General features: G+C 46.8%; 9 non-coding genes across 9 annotated transcripts; all 9 read right to left on the bottom strand.

Annotated features, from left to right (window-relative positions):
- Positions 1-3,123: 3,123 nt before the first annotated feature.
- Positions 3,124-3,196, bottom strand: trnaf-gaa. The gene has a single exon. It is a non-coding gene; the product is annotated as a tRNA-Phe (tRNA).
- A 2,584-nt stretch (positions 3,197-5,780) lies between these two features.
- Positions 5,781-5,853, bottom strand: trnaf-gaa. Its single transcript has one exon. It is a non-coding gene; the product is annotated as a tRNA-Phe (tRNA).
- An 864-nt stretch (positions 5,854-6,717) lies between these two features.
- trnaf-gaa lies at positions 6,718-6,790 on the bottom strand. The gene has a single exon. It is a non-coding gene; the product is annotated as a tRNA-Phe (tRNA).
- A 1,383-nt stretch (positions 6,791-8,173) lies between these two features.
- trnaf-gaa lies at positions 8,174-8,246 on the bottom strand. Its single transcript has one exon. It is a non-coding gene; the product is annotated as a tRNA-Phe (tRNA).
- Positions 8,247-8,691: 445 nt separating this feature from the next.
- Positions 8,692-8,764, bottom strand: trnaf-gaa. The gene has a single exon. It is a non-coding gene; the product is annotated as a tRNA-Phe (tRNA).
- Positions 8,765-9,297: 533 nt separating this feature from the next.
- Positions 9,298-9,370, bottom strand: trnaf-gaa. The gene has a single exon. It is a non-coding gene; the product is annotated as a tRNA-Phe (tRNA).
- A 533-nt stretch (positions 9,371-9,903) lies between these two features.
- Positions 9,904-9,976, bottom strand: trnaf-gaa. The gene has a single exon. It is a non-coding gene; the product is annotated as a tRNA-Phe (tRNA).
- A 6,376-nt stretch (positions 9,977-16,352) lies between these two features.
- trnaf-gaa lies at positions 16,353-16,425 on the bottom strand. Its single transcript has one exon. It is a non-coding gene; the product is annotated as a tRNA-Phe (tRNA).
- A 1,577-nt stretch (positions 16,426-18,002) lies between these two features.
- On the bottom strand, positions 18,003-18,075 carry trnaf-gaa. The gene has a single exon. It is a non-coding gene; the product is annotated as a tRNA-Phe (tRNA).
- Between the last annotated feature and the right edge of the window lie 542 nt (positions 18,076-18,617).

The following is an 18,617-nucleotide window of genomic DNA, read 5'->3' as shown; positions in this document are numbered from 1 at the left end:
AATACTAGTTCAAGCGTGCGAAACCGGGGATTGAACCAAGGGACCTTTAGATCTTCAGTCTAGCGCTCTCCCAACTGAGCTATTTCGGCTCAAAGAAGGAAAAGTGGTGCCTCAGGTAGAAAGAAAATATCTCGAAATATGACCAGACGTTTGAGAAGTCAGCAACTCTCAACATACCATCAGGGGCATGTTTGCCGGAAAACACAAAACGTGACCTGTTATTGCACAGAGAGACAGAGCGGCCTAGCAGGGCTGTTCCGAAGGTCCTTCCACACCGGGATGAACCACTGCCACAAAGTTCCATCAATAAACTCCCTGTGGACAGTGTCTCCGTCCAGTCATCCATTTAGTAAACAAATTGGGTTCCAACGAAACTTCACAGGGATTTGGTGACAAACCCGACCAGCATTTCTAACCATGTGCCCCCAAACACTAGTTCAATGCTGCCGAAACCGGGATCTTCATAGGGAATTTGGTGACAAACCCCGACCAGCATTTCTAACCATGTGTCCCCAAAACACTAGTTTCAGCGCTGCGAAACCGGGATTGAACCAGGGGACCTTTAAGATCTTCAGTCTAACGCTCTCCCAACTGAGCTATTTCGGCTCAAAAGAATGAAAAGTGAGTGCCAGTCGATTTAGAAAAGAAGATATATTGAAATATGACAGACGTTTGAGAAGTCAGCAACTCTCAACATATCATCAGGGGCATGTTTGCGGAAACCACAAAACGTGACCTGTTATTGCACAGAGAGACAGAAACGGCCTAGCAGAGCTATTCAGAGGTCCTTCCACACCGGGACGAACCACTGCCGCGCAAAGTTCCATCATGAACTCCCTGTGGACAGTGTCTCCGTCCAGTCATCCATTTAGTAAACAAATGGGTTCCAGACGGAACTTCATAGGAATTTGGTGACAAACCCGACCAGCATTTCTAACCATGTGTCCCCAAAACACTAGTTCAATGCTGCCGAAACCTGGGATCTTCATAGGGAATTTGGTGACAAATCCGACCAGCATTTCTAACCATGTGTCCCCAAAACACTAGTTCAAAGCTGCCGAAACCCGGGATCTTCATAGGGAATTTGGTGACAAACCCGAACAGCATTTCTAACCATGTGTCCCCAAAACACTAGTTCAACACTGCCGAAACCCAGGATTGAACCAGGAACCTTTAGATCTTCAGTCTAATGCTCTCCCAACTGAGCTATTTCGGCTCAAAAGAGTGAAAAGTGGTGCCCGTCAGGCAGAAAAGAAAATATCTCGAAATATGACAGACTAATGCTCTCCCAACTGAGCTATTTCGGCTCAAAAGAATAAAAGTGTGGTACCCGTCAGGGCAGAAATCAAAAGCGTCTTGAAAAATGACAGACATTTCAGAAGTCAGCAACTTTCAACATAGCATTAGGGACATGTTTGCGGGAAAAGAAAAAACTTCAACTGTTGCTGCAGAGAGAGACAGAAACGGCCCAGCAGAGCTGCTCGGAAGGTCCCTTCCACACGGGATGAACCACTGCCACAAAAGTTCCATCAAGAACTCCCTGTGGACAGTGTCTCCGTCCAGTCATCCATTTAGTAAACAAATGGGTTCCAACAGAACTTCATAAGGAATTTGGTGACAAACCCGACCAGCATTTCTAACCATGTGTCCCCAAAACACTAGTTCAATGCTGCGAAACCCGGGGATCTTCATAGGGAATTTGGTGACAAACCCGACCAGCATTTCTAACCATGTGTCCCCAAAACACTAGTGCAATGCTGCGAAACCGGGATCGAACCAGGGACCTTTAGATCTTCAGTCTAACACTCTCCCAACTGAGCTATTTCGGCTCAAAGAATAAAAAGTGGTGCCCGTCAGGCAGAAAGAAAATATCTCGAAATATGAGAGGCGTTTCAGAAGTCAGCAACTTTCACCATACCATCAGGGGCATGTTTGCGGGGAAAACACAAAACGTTACCTGTTGCTGCAGAGAGAGACAGAAACGGCCCGCAGAGCTGCTTGAAGGTCCTTTCACACCGGGATGAACCACTGCCACAAAAGTTCCATCAAGAACTCCCTGTGGACAGTGTCTCCGTCCAGTCATCAATTAGTAAACAAATGGGTTACACCGAGACTTCACAGGGAATTTGGTGACAAACCCGACCAGGATTTCTAACCATGTGTCCCCAAAGCGCTAGTTCAATGCTGCGAAACCCAGGGCCTTTAGATCTTCAGTCTAATGCTCCCCCAACTGAGCTATTTCGGCTCAAAGGAATAAAACTGGTACCCGTCAGGGCCGAAAACAAAACATTTTGAAAAAATAACAGAAGACATTTCAGAAGTCAGCAACTTTCAACATAGCATTAGGGACATGTTTGCGGGAAAAGAAAAACTTCAACTGTTGCTGCAGAGAGAGACAGAAACGGCCCTAGCAGAGCTGCTCGAGAGGTCCTTCCACACTGGGACGAACCACTGCCGCAAAGTTCCATCATGAACTCCCTGTGGACAGTGTCTCCCGTCCAGTCATCCATTTAGTAAACAAATGGGTTCCAACGGAACTTCATAGGAATTTGGTGACAAACCCGACCAGCATTTCTAACCATGTGTCCCCAAAACACTAGTTCAATGCTGCGAAACCCGGGATCTTCATAGGGAATTTGGTGACAAACCCGACCAGCATTTCTAACCATGTGTCCCCAAAAAAACCCCCAACTTTAAAGACACCGAGGAAAAACAGACCCCTTTTATCTTTTTTTTTGCCCTCCTCCCACCTAAATTTTTTCGCTTTGTAAGAATGAAAAGTGGTGTCCGTCAGGAAGAAAAGAAAATATCTCGAAATGTGACAGACGTTTGAGAAGTCAGCAACTTTCAACATACCATCAGGGGCATGTTTGTGGGAAAACACAAAACGTGACCTGTTATTGCACAGAGAGACAGAAACGGCCCAGCAGAGCTGCTTGAAGGTCCTTCCACACCGGGACGAACCACTGCCGCAAAGTTCCATCATGAACTCCCTGTGGACAGTGTCTCCGTCCAGTCATCCATTTAGTAAACAAATGGGTTCCAACGGAACTTCACAGGGAATTTGGTGACAAACCCGACCAGCATTTCTAACCATGTGTCCCCAAAACACTAGTTCAATGCTGCCGAAACCCGGGATTGAACCAGAGACCTTTAGATCTTCAGTCTAACGCTCTCCCAACTGAGCTATTTCGGCCAAGAGAAGGAAAAGTGGTGCCCGTCAGGTAGAAAGAAAATATCACGAAATATGACAGACGTTTGAGAAGTCAGCAACTTTCAACATACCATCAGGGGCATGTTTGCGGGAAAACACAAAAGCGTGACCTGTTATTGCACAGAGAACAGAAACGCGCCCTAGCAGAGCTGTTCGAAGGTCCCTTCCACACGGGACGAACCACTGCGCAAAGTTCCATCATGAACTCCCGTGTGACAGTGTCTCAGTCCAGTCATCCATTTAGTAAAGAAATGGGTTCCAACGGAACTTCATAGGAATTTGGTGACAAACCCGACCAGCATTTCTAACCATGTGTCCCCAAAACACTAGTTCAATGCTGCCGAAACCCGGGATCTTCATAGGGAATTTGGTGACAAACCCGAACAGCATTTCTAACCATGTGTCCCCAAAACACTAGTTCAACACTGCCGAAACCCAGGATTGAACCAGGGACCTTTAGATCTTCAGTCTAACACTCTCCCAACTGAGCTATTTCAGCTCAAAAGAATAAAAAGTGGTGCCCGTCAGGCAGAAAAGAAAATATCTCGGGAAATATGAGAGCGTTTCAGAAGTCAGCAACTTTCCCCATACCATCAGGGGCATGTTTGCGGGAAAACACAAAACGTTACCTGTTGCTGCAGAGAGACAGAAACGGCCCCGGAAGGCTGCTTGAAGGTCCTTCCACGGGATGAACCACTGCCACAAAGTTCCATCAAGAACTCCCTGTGGACAGTGTCTCCGCCAGTCATCCAATTAGTAAACAAATGGGTTACAACGGAACTTCACAGGGAATTTGGTGACAAACCCGACCAGGATTTCTAACCATGTGTCCCCAAAACGCTAGTTCAATGCTGCCGAAACCCAGGGCCTTTAGATCTTCAGTCTAATGCTCTCCCAACTGAGCTATTTCGGCTCAAAAGAATAAAAACTGGTACCCGTCAGGCAGAAAACAAAACATTTTGAAAAAATGACAGACATTTCAGAAGTCAGCAACTTTCAACATAGCATTAGGGACATGTTTGCGGGAAAAGAAAAAACTTCAACTGTTGCTGCAGAGAGACAGAAACGGCCCAGCAGAGCTACTCGAAGGTCCTTCCACACCGGGATGAACCACTGCCACAAAGTTCCATCAAGAACTCCCTGTGGACAGTGTCTCCGTCCGTCATCCATTTAGTAAACAAATGGGTTCCAACGAAACTTCACAGGGAATTTGGTGACAAACCCGACCAGCATTTCTAACCATGTGTCCCCAAAACACTAGTTCAATGCTGCCGAAAACCGGGATCTTCATAGGGAATTTGGTGACAAACCCGACCAGCATTTCTAACCATGTGTCCCCAAAACACTAGTTCAACGCTGCCGAACCCGGGATTGAACCAGGGACCTTTAGATCTTCAGTCGAACGCTCTCCCAACTGAGCTATTTTGGCTCAAAAGAATGAAAAGTGGTGCCCGTCAGGTAGAAAAGAAGAAGATATATTGAAATATGACAGACGTTTGAGAAGTCAGCAACTCTCAACATATCATCAAGGGGGTGCTGGGGAAAACACAAAACGTGACCTGTTATTGCAAGAGAGACAGAAACGGCCTACCAGAGCTATTCGAAGGTCCTTCCACACGGGGACGAACCACTGCCGCAAAGTTCCATCATGAACTCCCTGTGGACAGTGTCTCCGTCCAGTCATCCATTTAGTAAACAAATGGGTTCCAACGGAACTTCATAGGAATTTGGTGACAAACCCGACCAGCATTTCTAACCATGTGTCCCCAAAACACTAGTTCAATGCTGCGAAACCTGGGATCTTCATAGGGAATTTGGTGACAAACCCGACCAGCATTTCTAACCATGTGTCCCCAAAACACTAGTTCAATGCTGCCGAAACCGGGATCTTCATAGGGAATTTGGTGACAAACCCGAACAGCATTTCTAACCATGTGTCCCCAAAACACTAGTTCAACACTGCGAAACCCAGGATTGAACCAGGGAGGACTAGATCTTCAGTCTAATGCTCTCCCAACTGAGCTATTTCGGCTCAAAAGAGTGAAAAGTGGTGCCCGTCAGGCAGAAAAGAAAATATCTCGAGAAATATGACAGACTAATGCTCTCCCAACTGAGCTATTTCGGCTCAAAGAATAAAAAGTGGTACCCGTCAGGCAGAAATCAAAACGTCTTGAAAAATGACAGACATTTCCAGAAGTCAGCAACTTTCAACATAGCATTAGGGACATGTTTGCGGGAAAAGAAAAACTTCAACTGTTGCTGCAGAGAGCAAGCGGCCCGAGCAGAGCTGCTCGAAGGTCCTTCCACACGGGATGACTGCCACGCCACAAAGTTCCATCAAGAACTCCCTGTGGACAGTGTCTCCGTCCAGTCATCCATTTAGTAAACAAATGGGTTCCAACGGAACTTCATAGGGAATTTGGTGACAAACCCGACCAGCATTTCTAACCATGTGTCCCCAAAACACTAGTTCAATGCTGCCGAAACTCGGGATCTTCATAGGGAATTTGGTGACAAACCCGACCAGCATTTCTAACCATGTGTCCCCAAAACACTAGTGCAATGCTGCCGAAACCCGGGATCGAACCAGGGACCTTTAGATCTTCAGTCTAACACTCTCCCAACTGAGCTATTTCGGCTCAAAAGAATAAAAAGTGGTGCCCGTCAGGCAGAAAAGAAAATATCTCGAAATATGAGAGACGTTTCAGAAGTCAGCAACTTTCACCATACCATCAGGGGCATGTTTGCGGGAAAACACAAAACGTTACCTGTTGCTGCAGAGAGAGACAGAAACGGCCCCGCAGAGCTGCTTGAAGGTCCTTCCACACCGGGATGAACCACTGCCACAAAGTTCCATCAAGAACTCCCTGTGGACAGTGTCTCCGTCCAGTCATCCAATTAGTAAACAAATGGGTTCCAACGGAACTTCACAGGGAATTTGGTGACAAACCCGACCAGGATTTCTAACCATGTGTCCCCAAAACGCTAGTTCAATGCTGCCGAAACCCAGGGCCTTTAGATCTTCAGTCTAATGCTCTCCCAACTGAGCTATTTCGGCTCAAAAGAATAAAAACTGGTACCCGTCAGGCAGAAAACAAAACATTTTGAAAAATGACAGACATTTCAGAAGTCAGCAACTTTCAACATAGCATTAGGGACATGTTTGCGGAAAGAAAAGAAAAACTTCAACTGTTGCTGCAGAGAGCAGAAACGGCCCAGCAGAGCTGCTCGAAGGTCCTTCCACACCGGGATGAACCACTGCCACAAAGTTCCATCAAGAACTCCCTGTGGACAGTGTCTCCGTCCAGTCATCCATTTAGTAAACAAATGGGTTCCAACGGAACTTCATAGGGAATTTGGTGACAAACCCGACCAGCATTTCTAACCATGTGTCCCCAAAACACTAGTTCAATGCTGCCGAAACTCGGGATCTTCATAGGGAATTTGGTGACAAACCCGACCAGCATTTCTAACCATGTGTCCCCAAAACACTAGTGCAATGCTGCCGAAACCCGGGATCGAACCAGGGACCTTTAGATCTTCAGTCTAACACTCTCCCAACTGAGCTATTTCGGCTCAAAAGAATAAAAAGTGGTGCCCGTCAGGCAGAAAAGAAAATATCTCGAAATATGAGAGACGTTTCAGAAGTCAGCAACTTTCACCATACCATCAGGGGCATGTTTGCGGGAAAACACAAAACGTTACCTGTTGCTGCAGAGAGAGACAGAAACGGCCCCGCAGAGCTGCTTGAAGGTCCTTCCACACCGGGATGAACCACTGCCACAAAGTTCCATCAAGAACTCCCTGTGGACAGTGTCTCCGTCCAGTCATCCAATTAGTAAACAAATGGGTTCCAACGGAACTTCACAGGGAATTTGGTGACAAACCCGACCAGGATTTCTAACCATGTGTCCCCAAAACGCTAGTTCAATGCTGCCGAAACCCAGGGCCTTTAGATCTTCAGTCTAATGCTCTCCCAACTGAGCTATTTCGGCTCAAAGAATAAAATGGTACACCGGGCAGAAAACAAAACATTTTGAAAAAATGACAGACATTTCAGAAGTCAGCAACTTTCAACATAGCATTAGGGACATGTTTGCGGGAAAGAAAAAACTTCAACTGTTGCTGCAGAGAGACAGGAAAGCGGCCTAGCAAAGCTGCTCGAAGGTCCTTCCACACTGGGACGAACCACTGCCGCAAAGTTCCATCATGACCTCCCTGTGGACAGTGTCTCCGTCCAGTCATCCATTTAGTAAACAAATGGGTTCCAACGGAACTTCATAGGGAATTTGGTGACAAACCCGACCAGCATTTCTAACCATGTGTCCCCAAAACACTAGTTCAATGCTGCCGAAACCCGGGATCTTCATAGGGAATTTGGTGACAAACCCGACCAGCATTTCTAACCATGTGTCCCCAAAACACTAGTTCAACGCTGCTGAAACCCAGGATCGAACCAGGGACCTTTAGATCTTCAGTCTAACGCTCTCCCAACTGAGATATTTCGGCGTGAAGAGAATGAAAAGTGGTGTCCGTCAGGAAGAAAAAAATATCTCGAAAATGTGACAGACGTTTGAGAAGTCAGCAACTTTCAACATACCATCAGGGGCATGTTTGTGGGAAAACACAAAACGTGTGACCTGTTATTGCACAGAGAGACAGAAACGGCCTAGCAGAGCTGTTCGAAGGTCCTTCCACACGGGGACCGAACCACTGCCGCCAAAGTTCCATCAAGAACCCCCTGTGGACAGTGTCTCCGTCCAGTCATCCATTTAGTAAAGAAATGGGTTCCAACGGAACTTCATAGGGAATTGGGTGACAAACCCGACCAGCATTTCTAACCATGTGTCCCCAAAACACTAGTTCAATGCTGCCGAAACCCGGGATCTTCATAGGGAATTTGGTGACAAACCCGAACAACATTTCTAACCATGTGTCCCCAAAATACTAGTTCAACGCTGCCGAAACCCGGGATTGAACCAGGGACCTTTAGATCTTCAGTCTAACGCTCTCCCAACTGAGCTATTTCGGCTCAAAAGAAAGAAAAGTGGTGCCCGTCAGGTAGAAAAGAAAATATCTCGAAATATGACAGACGTTTGAGAAGTCAGCAACTCTCAACATACCATCAGGGGCATGTTTGCGGGAAAACACAAAACGTGACCTGTTATTGCACAGAGAGACAGAAACGGCCCAACAGAGCTACTCGAAGGTCCTTCCACACCGGGATGAACCACTGCCACAAAGTTCCATCAATAACTCCCTGTGGACAGTGTCTCCGTCCAGTCATCCATTTAGTAAACAAATGGGTTCCAACGAAACTTCACAGGGAATTTGGTGACAAACCCGACCAGCATTTCTAACCATGTGTCCCCAAAACACTAGTTCAATGCTGCCGAAACCCGGAACTTCACAGGGAATTTGGTGACAAACCCGACCAGCATTTCTAACCATGTGTCCCCAAAACACTAGTTCAACGCTGCCGAAACCCGGGATTGAACCAGGGACCTTTAGATCTTCAGTCTAACGCTCTCCCAACTGAGCTATTTCGGCTCAAAAGAATGAAAAGTGGTGCCCGTCAGGTAGAAAAGAAGATATATTGAAATATGACAGACGTTTGAGAAGTCAGCAACTCTCAACATATCATCAGGGGCATGTTTGCGGGAAAACACAAAACGTGACCTGTTATTGCACAGAGAGACAGAAACGGCCTAGCAGAGCTATTCGAAGGTCCTTCCACACCGGGACGAACCACTGCCGCAAAGTTCCATCATGAACTCCCTGTGGACAGTGTCTCCGTCCAGTCATCCATTTAGTAAACAAATGGGTTCCAACGGAACTTCATAGGGAATTTGGTGACAAACCCGACCAGCATTTCTAACCATGTGTCCCCAAAACACTAGTTCAATGCTGCCGAAACCTGGGATCTTCATAGGGAATTTGGTGACAAACCCGACCAGCATTTCTAAAAATATGTCCCCAAAACACTAGTTCAATGCTGCCGAAACCGGGATCTTCATAGGGAATTTGGTGACAAACCCGAACAGCATTTCTAACCATGTGTCCCCAAAACACTAGTTCAACACTGCCGAAACCCAGGATTGAACCAGGGACCTTTAGATCTTCAGTCTAATGCTCTCCCAACTGAGCTATTTCGGCTCAAAAGAGTGAAAAGTGGTGCCCGTCAGGCAGAAAAGAAAATATCTCGAAATATGACAGACTAATGCTCTCCCAACTGAGCTGTTTCAGAAACCAAAGGTAAAAGTGGTACCGTCAGGCAGAAATCAAAACGTCTTCAAAAATGACAGACATTTCAGAAGTCAGCAACTTTCAACATAGCATTAGGGACATGTTTGCGGGAAAAAAGAAAAACTTCAACTGTTGCTGCAGAGAGAACAGAAACGGCCCAGCAGAGCTGCTCGAAGGTCCTTCCACGGACGGATGAACCACTGCCACAAAGTTCCATCAAGAACTCCCTGTGGACAGTGTCTCCGTCCAGTCATCCATTTAGTAAACAAATGGGTTCCAGCCGAACTTCATAGGGAATTTGGTGACAAACCCGACCAGCATTTCTAACCATGTGTCCCCAAAACACTAGTTCAATGCTGCGAAACCGGGATCTTCATAGGGAATTTGGTGACAAACCCGACCAGCATTTCTAACCATGTGTCCCCAAAACACTAGTGCAATGCTGCCGAAACCCGGGATCGAACCAGGGACCTTTAGATCTTCAGTCTAACACTCTCCCAACTGAGCTATTTCGGCTCAAAAGAATAAAAAGTGGTGCCCGTCAGGCAGAAAAGAAAATATCTCGAAATATGAGAGACGTTTCAGAAGTCAGCAACTTTCACCATACCATCAGGGGCATGTTTGCGGGAAAACACAAAACGTTACCTGTTGCTGCAGAGAGAGACAGAAACGGCCCCGCAGAGCTGCTTGAAGGTCCTTCCACACCGGGATGAACCACTGCCACAACGTTCCATCAAGAACTCCCTGTGGACAGTGTCTCCGTCCAGTCATCCAATTAGTAAACAAATGGGTTCCAACGGAACTTCACAGGGAATTTGGTGACAAACCCGACCAGGATTTCTAACCATGTGTCCCCAAAACGCTAGTTCAATGCTGCCGAAACCCAGGGCCTTTAGATCTTCAGTCTAATGCTCTCCCAACTGAGCTATTTCGGCTCAAAAGAATAAAAACTGGTACCCGTCAGGCAGAAAACAAAACATTTTGAAAAAATGACAGACATTTCAGAAGTCAGCAACTTTCAACATAGCATTAGGGACATGTTTGCGGGAAAAGAAAAAACTTCAACTGTTGCTGCAGAGAGAGACAGAAACGGCCTAGCAGAGCTGCTCGAAGGTCCTTCCACACTGGGACGAACCACTGCCGCAAAGTTCCATCATGAACTCCCTGTGGACAGTGTCTCCGTCCAGTCATCCATTTAGTAAACAAATGGGTTCCAACGGAACTTCATAGGGAATTTGGTGACAAACCCAACCAGCATTTCTAACCATGTGTCCCCAAAACACTAGTTCAATGCTGCCGAAACCCGGGATCTTCATAGGGAATTTGGTGACAAACCCGACCAGCATTTCTAACCATGTGTCCCCAAAACACTAGTTCAACGCTGCTGAAACCCAGGATCGAACCAGGGACCTTTAGATCTTCAGTCTAACGCTCTCCCAACTGAGATATTTCGGCTTGAAAGAATGAAAAGTGGTGTCCGTCAGGAAGAAAAGAAAATATCTCGAAATGTGACAGACGTTTGAGAAGTCAGCAACTTTCAACATACCATCAGGGGCATGTTTGTGGGAAAACACAAAACGTGACCTGTTATTGCACAGAGAGATAGAAACGGCCCAGCAGAGCTGCTTGAAGGTCCTTCCACACCGGGACGAACCACTGCCGCAAAGTTCCATCATGAACTCCCTGTGGACAGTGTCTCCGTCCAGTCATCCATTTAGTAAACAAATGGGTTCCAACGGAACTTCACAGGGAATTTGGTGACAAACCCGACCAGCATTTCTAACCATGTGTCCCCAAAACACTAGTTCAATGCTGCCGAAACCCGGGATCGAACCAGGGACCTTTAGATCTTCAGTCTAACGCTCTCCCAACTGAGCTTCTTCGGCTCAAAAGAATGAGAAGTGTTGCCCGTCAGGCAGAAAAGAAAATATCTCGAAATATGACGGACTGATCCTCTCCCAACTGAGCTATTTCGGCTCAAAAGAATAAAAAGTGGTACCCGTCAGGCAGAAATCAAAACATCTTGAAAAAATGACAGACGTTTGAGAAGTCAGCAACTTTCAACATAGCATCAGTGGCATGTTTGCGGGAAAACACAAAACGTTACCTGTTGCTGCAGAGAGAGACAGAAACGGCCTAGCAGAGCTGCTCGAAGGTCCTTCCACACTGGGACGAACCACTGCCGCAAAGTTCCATCATGAACTCCCTGTGGACAGTGTCTCCGTCAGGTCATCCATTTAGTAAACAAATGGGATCCAACGGAAATTCATAGGGAATTTGGTGACAAACCCGAACAGCATTTCTAACCATGTATCCCCAAAACACTAGTTCAATGCTGCCGAAACCCGGGATCTTCATAGGGAATTTGGTGACAAACCCGACCAGTATTTCTAACCATGTGTCCCCAAAACACTAGTTCAATGCTGCCGAAACCCGGGATCTTCATAGGGAATTTGGTGACAAACCCGACCAGCATTTCTAACCATGTGTCCCCAAAACACTAGTTCAATGCTACCGAAAGCCGGGATCCGAACCTGCAACCTTTAGATCTTCACTAGTTCAATGCTGCCGAAACCCGGGATCTTCATAGGGAATTTGGTGACAAACCCGAACAGCATTTCTAACCATGTGTCCCCAAAAGGTCCTTCCACAAGGATGAACCACTGCCAAAAAGTTCCATCAAAGACCCTGTGGACAGTGTCTCCGTCCAGTCATCCATTTAGTAAACAAATGGGTTCCAATGGAACTTCATAGGGAATTTGGTGACAAACCCGACCAGCATTTCTAACCATGTGTCCCCAAAACACTAGTTCAATGCTGCCGAAACCCGGGATCTTCATAGGGAATTTGGTGACAAACCCGACCAGCATTTCTAACCATGTGTCCCCAAAACACTAGTTCAACGCTGCTGAAACCCGGGATCAGACCCCAGGACCTTTAGATCTTCAGTCTAACACTCTCCCAACTGAGCTATTTCGGCTCAAAAGAGTGAAAAGTGGTGCCCGGTCAGGCAGGAAAGAAAATATCTCAAAATATGAGAGACGTTTGAGAAGTCAGCAACTTTCACCATACCATCAGTGGCATGTTTGCGGGAAAACACAAAACGTTACCTGTTGCTGCAGAGAGAGCAGAAACGGCCTAGCAGAGCTGCTCGAAAGGTCCTTCCACACTGGGACGAACCACTGCCGCCAAAGTTCCATCATGAACTCCCTGTGGACAGTGTCCCCAAAACACTAGTTCAATGCTGCCGAAAGCCGGGATCGAACCAGGAACCTTTAGATCTTCACTAGTTCAATGCTGCCGAAATACAGGATTTTCATAGGGAATTTGGTGACAAACCCGAACAGCATTTCTAACCATGTGTCCCCAAAAGGTCCTTCCACACCGGGATGAACCACTGCCACAAAGTTCCATCAAGAACTCCCTGTGGACAGTGTCTCCGTCAGGTCATCCATTTAGTAAACAAATGGGATCCAACGGAAATTCATAGGGAATTTGGTGACAAACCCGAACAGCATTTCTAACCATGTATCCCCAAAACACTAGTTCAATGCTGCCGAAACCCGGGATCTTCATAGGGAATTTGGTGACAAACCCGACCAGTATTTCTAACCATGTGTCCCCAAAACACTAGTTCAATGCTGCGAAAACCCGGGATCTTCATAGGGAATTTGGTGACAAACCCGACCAGCGCTAACCAACTGTGCCCCCCCAAAACACTAGTTCAACGCTGCTGAAACCGGGGATCGAACCAGGGACCTTTAGATCTTCAGTCTAACGCTCTCCCAACTGAGATATTTCGGCGCTGAAAGAATGAAAAGTGGTGTCCGTCAGGAAGAAAAGAAAATATCTCGAAATGTGACAGACGTTTGAGAAGTCAGCAACTTTCAACATACCATCAGGGGCATGTTTGTGGGAAAACACAAAACGTGACCTGTTATTGCACAGAAGAGACCAGAAACGGCCAGGCGCAGCTGCTAAGGTCCTTCCACACCGGGACGAACCACTGCACGCAAAGTTCCATCACGAACTCCCCGTGGACAGTGTCTCCGTCCAGTCATCCATTTAGTAAACAAATGGGTTCCAACGCCGAACTTCACAGGGAATTTGGTGACAAACCCGACCAGCATTTCTAACCATGTGTCCCCAAAACACTAGTTCAATGCTGCCGAAACCCGGGATCGAACCAGGGACCTTTAGATCTTCAGTCTAACCGCCTCCCAACTGAGCTTCTTCGGCTCAAAAGAATGAGAAGTGTTGCCCGTGAGGCAGAAAAGAAAATATCTCGAAATATGACGGACTGATCCTCTCCCCAACTGAGCTATTTCGGTCAAAAGAATAAAAAGTGGTACCCGTCAGGCAGAAATCAAAACATCTTGAAAAATGACAGACGTTTGAGAAGTCAGCAACTTTCAACATAGCATCAGTGGCATGTTTGCGGGAAAACACAAAACGTTACCTGTTGCTGCAAAGAGAGACAGAAACGGCCTAGCAGAGCTGCTCGAAGGTCCTTCCACACTGGGACCGAACCACTGCCGCAAAGTTCCATCAGGAACTCCCTGTGGACAGTGTCTCCGTCAGGTCATCCATTTAGTAAACAAATGGGATCCAACGGAAATTCATAGGGAATTTGGTGACAAACCCGAACAGCATTTCTAACCATGTATCCCCAAAACACTAGTTCAATGCTGCCGAAACCCGGGATCTTCATAGGGAATTTGGTGACAAACCCGAACAGCATTTCTAACCATGTATCCCCAAAACACTAGTTCAATGCTGCCGAAACCCGGGATCTTCATAGGGAATTTGGTGACAAACCCGACCAGTATTTCTAACCATGTGTCCCCAAAACACTAGTTCAATGCTGCCGAAACCCGGGATCTTCATAGGGAATTTGGTGACAAACCCGACCAGCATTTCTAACCATGTGTCCCCAAAACACTAGTTCAATGCTACCGAAAGCCGGGATCGAACCTGCAACCTTTAGATCTTCACTAGTTCAATGCTGCAAGCCGAAACGGATCTTCATAGGGAAATTTGGTGACAAACCCGAACAGCATTTCTAACCATGTGTCCCCAAAAGGTCCTTCCACACCGGGATGAACCACTGCCACAAAGTTCCATCAAGAACTCCCTGTGGACAGTGTCTCCGTCCAGTCATCCATTTAGTAAACAAATGGGTTCCAATGGAACTTCATAGGGAATTTGGTGACAAACCCGACCAGCATTTCTAACCATGTGTCCCCAAAACACTAGTTCAATGCTGCCGAAACCCGGGATCTTCATAGGGAATTTGGTGACAAACCCGACCAGCATTTCTAACCATGTGTCCCCAAAACACTAGTTCAACGCTGCTGAAACCCGGGATCGAACCAGGGACCTTTAGATCTTCAGTCTAACACTCTCCCAACTGAGCTATTTCGGCTCAAAAGAGTGAAAAGTGGTGCCCGTCAGGCAGAAAAGAAAATATCTCAAAATATGAGAGACGTTTGAGAAGTCAGCAACTTTCACCATACCATCAGTGGCATGTTTGCGAAAAACACAAAACGTTACCTGTTGCTGCAGAGAGACAGAAAGCTAGCAGAGTTTCCAAAGGTCTTCCACACTGGGACGAACCACTGCCGCAAAGTTCCATCATGAACTCCCTGTGGACAGTGTCCCCAAAACACTAGTTCAATGCTGCCGAAAGAACGGGATCGAACCAGGAACCTTTAGATCTTCACTAGTTCAATGCTGCCGAAATACGAGTTTTCATAGGGAATTTGGTGACAAACCCGAACAGCATTTCTAACCATGTGTCCCCAAAAGGTCCTTCCACACGGGATGAACCACTGCCACAAAGTTCCATCAAGAACTCCCTGTGGACAGTGTCTCCGTCAGGTCATCCATTTAGTAAACAAATGGGATCAGCGGAAATTATAGCTGGGGGGGAATAATCAAGAACTCCCTGTGGACAGTGTTCCGTCAGTCATCCATTTAGTAAACAAATGGGTTCCAATGGAACTTCATAAGGAATTTGGTGACAAACCCGACCAGCATTTCTAACCATGTGTCCCCAAAACACTAGTTCAATGCTGCCGAAACCGGGATCTTCATAGGGAATTTGGTGACAAACCCGACCAGCATTTCTAACCATGTGTCCCCAAAACACTAGTTCAACGCTGCTGAAACCCGGATCGAACCAGGGACCTTTAGATCTTCAGTCTAACACTCTCCCAACTGAGCTATTTCGGCTCAAAGAGTGAAAAGTGGTGCCCGGTCAGGCAGAAAAGAAAATATCTCAAAATATGAGAGACGTTTGAGAAGTCAGCAACTTTCACCATACCATCAGTGGCATGTTTGCGGGAAAACACAAAACGTTACCTGTTGCTGCAGAGAGAGACAGAAACGGCCTAGCAGAGCTGCTCGAAGGTCCTTCCACACTGGGACGAACCACTGCCGCCAAAGTTCCATCATGAACTCCCTGTGGACAGTGTCCCCAAAACACTAGTTCAATGCGCCGAAGCCGGGATCGAACCAGGAACCTTTAGATCTTCACTAGTTCAATGCTGCCGAAATACGGGATTTTCATAGGGAATTTGGTGACAAACCCGACAGCATTTCTAACCATGTGTCCCCAAAAAGGTCCTTCCACAGCGGATGAACCACTGCCACAAAGTTCCATCAAGAACTCCCTGTGGACAGTGTCTCCGTCCAGTCATCCATTTAGTAAACAAATGGGTTCCAACGGAACTTCATAGGGAATTTGGTGACAAACCCGACAAGCATTTCTAACCATGTGTCCCCAAAGCACTAGTTCAATGCTGCCGAAACCCGGGATCTTCATAGGGAATTTGGTGACAAAGCCGAACAGCATTTCTAACCATGTGTCCCCAAAACACTAGTTCAATGCTGCCGAAATCCGGGATCGAACCAGGGACCTTTAGATCTTCAGTCTAACGCTCTCCCAACTGAGCTATTTCGGCTCAAAAGAATAAAAAGTGGTACCCGTAAGGCAGAAATCAAAACATTTTGAAAGAATGACAGACGTTTGAGAAGTCAGCAACTTTCACCATACCATCAGGGGCATGTTTGCGGGAAAACACAAAACGTTACCTGTTGCTGCAGAGAGAGACAGAAACGGCCCCGCAGAGCTGCTTGAAGGTCCTTCCACACCGGGATGAACCACTGCCACAAAGTTTCATCAAGAACTCCCTGTGGACAGTGTCTCCGTCCAGTCATCCAATTAGTAAACAAATGGGTTCCAACGGAACTTCACAGGGAATTTGGTGACAAACCCGACCAGGATTTCTAACCATGTGTCCCCAAAACGCTAGTTCAATGCTGCCGAAACCCGGGATCTTCATAGGGAATTTGGTGACAAACCCGACCAGTATTTCTAACCATGTGTCCCCAAAACACTAGTTCAATGCTGCCGAAACCCGGGATCTTCATAGGGAATTTGGTGACAAACCCGACCAGCATTTCTAACCATGTGTCCCCAAAACACTAGTTCAATGCTACCGAAAGCCGGGATCGAACCTGCAACCTTTAGATCTTCACTAGTTCAATGCTGCCGAAACCCGGGATCTTCATAGGGAATTTGGTGACAAACCCGAACAGCATTTCTAACCATGTGTCCCCAAAAGGTCCTTCCACACCGGGATGAACCACTGCCACAAAGTTCCATCAAGAACTCCCTGTGGACAGTGTCTCCGTCCAGTCATCCATTTAGTAAACAAATGGGTTCCAATGGAACTTCATAGGGAATTTGGTGACAAACCCGACCAGCATTTCTAACCATGTGTCCCCAAAACACTAGTTCAATGCTGCCGAAACCCGGGATCTTCATAGGGAATTTGGTGACAAACCCGACCAGCATTTCTAACCATGTGTCCCCAAAACACTAGTTCAACGCTGCTGAAACCCGGGATCGAACCAGGGACCTTTAGATCTTCAGTCTAACACTCTCCCAACTGAGCTATTTCGGCTCAAAAGAGTGAAAAGTGGTGCCCGTCAGGCAGAAAAGAAAATATCTCAAAATATGAGAGACGTTTGAGAAGTCAGCAACTTTCACCATACCATCAGTGGCATGTTTGCGGGAAAACACAAAACGTTACCTGTTGCTGCAGAGAGAGACAGAAACGGCCTAGCAGAGCTGCTCGAAGGTCCTTCCACACTGGGACGAACCACTGCCGCAAAGTTCCATCATGAACTCCCTGTGGACAGTGTCCCCAAAACACTAGTTCAATGCTGCCGAAAGCCGGGATCGAACCAGGAACCTTTAGATCTTCACTAGTTCAATGCTGCCGAAATACGGGATTTTCATAGGGAATTTGGTGACAAACCCGAACAGCATTTCTAACCATGTGTCCCCAAAAGGTCCTTCCACACCGGGATGAACCACTGCCACAAAGTTCCATCAAGAACTCCCTGTGGACAGTGTCTCCGTCCAGTCATCCATTTAGTAAACAAATGGGTTCCAACGGAACTTCATAGGGAATTTGGTGACAAACCCGACCAGCATTTCTAACCATGTGTCCCCAAAGCACTAGTTCAATGCTGCCGAAATCCGGGATCGAACCAGGGACCTTTAGATCTTCAGTCTAACGCTCTCCCAACTGAGCTATTTCGGCTCAAAAGAATAAAAAGTGGTACCCGTAAGGCAGAAATCAAAACATTTTGAAAAAATGACAGACGTTTGAGAAGTCAGCAACTTTCACCATACCATCAGGGGCATGTTTGCGGGAAAACACAAAACGTTACCTGTTGCTGCAGAGAGAGACAGAAACGGCCCCGCAGAGCTGCTTGAAGGTCCTTCCACACCGGGATGAACCACTGCCACAAAGTTTCATCAAGAACTCCCTGTGGACAGTGTCTCCGTCCAGTCATCCAATTAGTAAACAAATGGGTTCCAACGGAACTTCACAGGGAATTTGGTGACAAACCCGACCAGGATTTCTAACCATGTGTCCCCAAAACGCTAGTTCAATGCTGCCGAAACCCAGGGCCTTTAGATCTTCAGTCTAATGCTCTCCCAACTGAGCTATTTCGGCTCAAAAGAATAAAAACTGGTACCCGTCAGGCAGAAAACAAAACATCTTGAAAAAATGACAGACATTTCAGAAGTCAGCAACTTTCAACATAGTATTAGGGACGTGTTTGCGGGAAAAGAAAA

Source organism: Perca fluviatilis, chromosome 10, assembly GCF_010015445.1.
Source record: "Perca fluviatilis chromosome 10, GENO_Pfluv_1.0, whole genome shotgun sequence".
In the NCBI taxonomy this organism is placed as follows: domain Eukaryota; kingdom Metazoa; phylum Chordata; class Actinopteri; order Perciformes; family Percidae; genus Perca; species Perca fluviatilis.
Note: the sequence above shows the minus strand (reverse complement) of the source record. Positions and strands in the feature narration are given on the sequence as shown.